The sequence below is a fragment of the Ruditapes philippinarum genome, unplaced genomic scaffold (genome assembly GCF_026571515.1).
Source record: "Ruditapes philippinarum isolate M1 unplaced genomic scaffold, ASM2657151v2 ctg600_1_1_1_1, whole genome shotgun sequence".
In the NCBI taxonomy this organism is placed as follows: domain Eukaryota; kingdom Metazoa; phylum Mollusca; class Bivalvia; order Venerida; family Veneridae; genus Ruditapes; species Ruditapes philippinarum.
The window spans coordinates 398,764-404,570 of NW_026855782.1; the positions used below are offsets into that span (position 1 = coordinate 398,764).

At 30.7% G+C, this 5,807-nt stretch overlaps 1 long non-coding RNA gene across 1 annotated transcript; it reads left to right on the forward strand.

Annotated features, from left to right (window-relative positions):
* The first annotated feature begins 710 nt into the window (after positions 1-710).
* LOC132744364 (uncharacterized) lies at positions 711-2,584 on the forward strand. The gene is made up of 3 exons (XR_009627688.1): positions 711-1,030; positions 1,518-1,631; positions 1,940-2,584. It is a non-coding gene; the product is annotated as an uncharacterized LOC132744364 (long non-coding RNA).
* The last annotated feature ends 3,223 nt before the right edge of the window (positions 2,585-5,807 follow it).

The following is a 5,807-nucleotide window of genomic DNA, read 5'->3' on the forward strand; positions in this document are numbered from 1 at the left end:
GATTGCCTTGATGAGGATTTCAATATTGATGATGATCGAGGTGGTAATGAATTGCATGATGATATGCGTGAAAATGTTTGTAAAAATGATAATTTGATGATTATACATTTGATAGTAATTATTTTGGAGGAGTTTAAAATTTTGATTTTGATGCTGATGAATAAGGTAAGGATTATAGCAAAATTTTCACTAAATCTACGAGGAATAGGAGGTTTTTTCTTTGTAATTGAGCATTTTATTCTCATTTCTTTACAATTTTGCTTCATATTTGATCGCAAGAATATGGAAACAACATATTTTGAAAATCATATACATGTAGTGAAGTTTGCCGTGTAAAACTCAACTTATTTCCTTAAAGGACCATTATGTATCAGAAACATTTATATTTTTATTTCCCAAAACCTTTTTTATTTTAAGTCTTATGTTATAATTTCCAATAAATTACTTATTGTCCATTTAGTCATACCTAAGCCGCATTTTGCGTTAGTTGCTTTTTGGCAATTGGTACAGTAATAGTGGTAAAGTATTTTGTGTGGAAGTCAAAATCTTCCCAGACAACACCTGACGTTGTTTCAACGTTGGATCTCAGTTGGATTTATGTCACGACGTCAAAATCCTAAATACAACGTTGAAACAACGTTGTATTTGCGACGTTGTATCAACGTGTTGGAATTACGTCGATACGGCGTCGGATTTCAGTGTATATCCAACATAGTAGTCTTGATTGTGTTACTTCCCTTTGTTCTGATTTATAAACCTGATAGGTGGCTCTAATTTCAGGTCAATATAATCATTCGAATTTTGTTACTCATTTTTTTTTCACATCCATTGTATTTTTTTTTTAAAAATTGTTGTTATACTAGACCATAAAAAGGAACAATGTTAGTATTTCAATTAAATAAATTGAAAAAAATAATGGAAACTTGATGAATTTCAAGACGAGGCTACAACAACGATTTGTTTTCAAATTCAAACAAAGACAAAGGAAGGACATTATGCACATCATAGAAGACAACTCGCATAGTGAAAAGTAAGTGATATTTTTGAAGGTAGATTAGTATTAAACTTACTACATGCATAATATGATAACTGAAAAATTATAAGTTACATTTGGAATATAATTATATTTTCATGATATTCAATTACCAGTTAATTAATGTAGTCTGATTCGCCCTCATTTAACTCGTACTTTGGGATTCAATTGAAATATAAATTGTATGAAATTCTGTCAAACTTTTTGTTTTATTTGTGTTGTCATTATATTAGCCAAGATCCCTACATGACCTTAATCTTTCTAATTCGATTTATCAGATTAGTAGACTAGATAACAATAGGTATTTCACCACAACGTATTTGTTAACAAAGGAACACCTGTCAATATTTGAGATTTAATCTATTGTTATTCAGATAGATCTACATGTAAAAGGTCAAAGTAGGGATCTATCAATTCATAAGTATACTGTCAAAGTAAATTTATAACTTTTTGTCAATAATCATTTGGTTTTGTTTTTTTATAGACTGACACTTAATTTTTGTGTGATGACAATTAGCTGATAAGATTGTATACATGAAAAACAGTCGACAGAAAACCCCATTTGGACATAAAAGAATGATAAGTGCATGAAATTAAGGTAATATATGGATTTTGATTTTGTTATTTACTGTAATTTCTGTTTTGTCATAATTAACTGTTAATCAAAAGTAAAATAATTACGTGAAATGTCTTATGATTGAATTTGCACCTTTACATGTTACTGTTTTGCAAATTACATGTATTTGAAGTTACAGTTTTTGAGTGTTCTACATCATCAATCGACATCTGATTTTAATTTATGATATGCTAGGGTAATCTATTGGTAATAATATTTCTATTTAATATAATTTAATTGACCATTTTGGTTGTTATGTACACCTATTTATTTCTGTTTCTTTTTTGCAGTTTCAAGGGAAAAAAACAAGTTGAACCTCAAAACAAGTTTGACACAGTGTCTTCGTAGATGAAAATAATCAAGATCCAGTGGTGGACGTTTAGTATACCAGAATTATTCACATGGAGGAGTATATCTCCAAATGTAATACTTTTAAGTTAGTTTTGAAAGAATAAAGATAAAAAATACTTACTTTCTTTAAATGTGAATATTTATTTATTGTTTTGTGTGTTACACTTAATTTTGACAGAAAGGAATATTTTCCCTCACTTATCCGATTTGTTACTGATGAAATCAACAAGAAAGCTTTATTTTCCATGATTTCCATTTTCTATGAGTTATTTAAAAGAAAACCTTTTTAAACATGTTGTAAACATGAATACTTTAATTGACATATATTGTAATAGTTAATGTATACTGTAGACCTTTAAATGAAAATGATTTGTTGACTGTTGTTTGTTATAATTTTGGATTACAAAATGTGTATTATTGTATTGACTGAAAGAGGTCTGATAAATGTTGAACTTCAATTTTGAAAAGCCATGTAGCTCTTATTTTTAATTTTAATAGTTTATATACAATTTATAAATATCAAACTTTATTTTATTACCACTATAAATGATTAAAAGTGAGTCATTTTTGTGACGTTATACAAATGTGTTGAAAATATATATTTACTGTATATCAAGTTTTACATGAATAGATAAATCATAAACTGTGTTATACATTTTGTTTAATTGTTTTTATGATCACTTTCTTAAAATAATAAAATCACTTTTCGAGTATGGAAAGTTTTGTATTTTCTCTTATTATTTAATGAAAACGGGTCAGATTTATGTTGGGAATTGGTTGGAATTACGTTGGAAACTAGTTGGTATTACGTAAGTAACTGGTTGGAATCATGTTGGAAACTGGTTGGATTCACGTTGGGAATAGGTTGGAAAGTAGTTGTATATACGTTGAATAGAGGTTGGATTTATGTCATTTTATGACGTTGGATTGACGTCGGACTCTGACGGCTAAAAAACTTTCATATACAACTAAATTCCAACGTCTATCCAACGTCGGACTCTAACGTCTGAGCAACGTTGAAACAACGTCATGTGTTTGCTGGGTTACAGCAACTTTCACATTTCGATCCTTTTATGACAAATAATTTCAAATTCAGGTGCTTCTGTCTTTAGGTGAAAAGCATGCAAGTTCTAACATGCACTGACATAAGATATGTCAAAGTCTAAGCATGTTGAAAACATACGCCATCTGGAGTGCTTCCCCTTACATGAGGTGGTATCATATCGACAAGCGAGTTTGAAGACTGCTGTGACACCTCTAACTCGTCATCATCCTTAACGTGCAGATAGAAAGATGGGAACAAAAAATTGATTTTATGTAACTTATATAACAAACGTACATGCATCCATGCTGTAGTATAACAATTATAGTCCTGAGTGATATTTATATGTATATACATGTATATTATGAAAGATTAAAAATGGTTATAACTATACTTTTTGGGGAAACAATCTACACTTCTCCGTCAAAAACTTTCTTTTCTATCCTAAATGTTATGCTTTTGACATAAAAAAACACAACAACAACAATAATATAATAAGGCGTTGCTTGATGGACAGCCCAACACTTCTTACTACCCCATAACACCCCTTAATCTTTACAGCCACACGCTGCCCAAATAAAAATATTGGCCATTTCTATTTTAAATTAATACCTAGTGTCTTTCTAACTTTCCTATAAATCATAATTTAAAACGTGTTTCTGTTTCTATAGATATAACAGAATCATAGGCAAGATTAAAATGAAGGCTTCTGGTGAAAAGTGAGTTTTTAGCTATCATGCTTAAGTTTATTGCTTTCCCTATGAAATCTTCATGGTATTGACACCAACTGCATCCTAGACATATTGCAAACGGCACTTGCAATCCATGTATTCCTCCCCCCCCCCCCCCCCCCCCCCCACAAAAAAATAAATAAATAAAAATTAATTCATTCATTCATTTATTCATTTAAAAAAAATTAAAATATGTAAAAAAAGAAATATAGAACTTACTGAGTTAGTCACACGGTAACAATATGGTGATAATTACTGAAAAATCAGTTATTAATAGCACAACAAACAAACAAAAAATCATGTAAATTATTACTAGAACTTTTTTAATCATCTTAGTACATATTTCTCAATTTTGAATGTTTTGACATATTCTGGCTAATCTGGAGGCATGCAGCTTTAAAACAATGTAGACTGAACGATGCGTTTACTTTCTTAACTCTAAAATACCGAGACAACTTAATAAATAACTGTTTATTAGACTTACCCATTCGCTTGTTCGCCGGGGACCACTTGCGCGATCAAGATCTTGCATCAGATCAGCTGACGGTCTCTTTAAAATTATTAATAAAAAGTTGAATTCACAGAAAAGAACAGCACACCTTCTGCGCACTTGCTTAATGTTATCTTCATAAGAAAGATTCTTGGGAGGGATCCAAACCCACAGCGTAAGAAACGGGTGATGGGAATATATTTAATAAAATAAATAATTACACTGTCAAAGTGGCCAAGAAAACATAAAGATAAGTTTAAAACCCATTAAAAGAATCAGAAGAAAAGAAAACGAGTGGCCGACAGTGTCTGTCAATGAGGAAAGAACATTGTATGTAAATGAAAAGTTTTAATACCGGTCATCATGATTGTTCAAATTTCAGGACTGAAAAAAGTATTTAATCAAGTTGCAACTGTGTTTGAATCAATCATTAAATGAAATAAGCGAATGATTAAAAAGAAAACGAGTAGATTTTGATATAATAATAATTGTTGTATACTGAGAATATACATGTACATAAACATGTCTTTGAGTGACAGTCAAGACAACTTACTTTATTCTGAAAAAGAAAAATAATACAATAGATTTTAAAACCAGCCACTAAAAATGAATATAAAAAAAAACTTTATCAAAAACAGCAACTTCTTTTCAAGCAAACTACTTTTACCCAACTGTGAATGTAATCATCCGCGTTCTTGTCCCCCATCCTCGTCTCTGACTCGCCATCATCCTGGTATAAACAAAGACAAAATGATCTTCGTGAAGTTGGCTGCCTAGCAGCCTAGCAGCCTGAAAGTGGCAGCCTAGCAGCCTAAAGAAAACTAAGAATAGTACAAACATGAACGCAGTCGGAAAAACATTAGTAGCACTTCTTTAGACCATTCTACGCCTTTTTTCAATATCGTGATCTTTATCTTTTAAGATGTTGAAAAAGGGGAAAATGGAAATAATATATCCGAAATTATACCGAAGAAGAATTTACTATGGGTAGCTGGGCGAATTTAATAAGGAAAGTATAAATACAAAAATGTTCTAGAGAATTTCCTACTTTCTTCAAACAGTCTCCCCTTTCTTATTCCTCTTTATTGGCGACGCCGGTGAGCGGCGTTGTCTTTTATGGAATGCTTTTTATTTTGGCCTATGGAAGGAGCTGTTATTATTAGCAGTTAATGTCATGTTGTGTTAATTAGCTTTATTTTGATTCGTAAAAATCAAGTAAACAAATATGTTGTTATATTTGTATTTAATAACTTTATGTAAAAAGCATGTGCATTGTAAATTGCAGGCTCAGTTTAACAGCTTGTCCCATAACTTTATTGGCAATACTAAAACCCGGATTTCGAATATCGTTGTGGTCTACATTGATGCCATTTATATATATATTTTCAAAATTTTCCTACAAGAAGAACGTTCACCTGCAAATGAATATAAGGATAGGTAAAGGAACTGTTGTAAACATTTATGCTATTGATTTTATCCATATTACGTTTATCTATTGCACAGAATGATTGTTTTTACAAAGTGTACCAGTATCCTAATGTTGA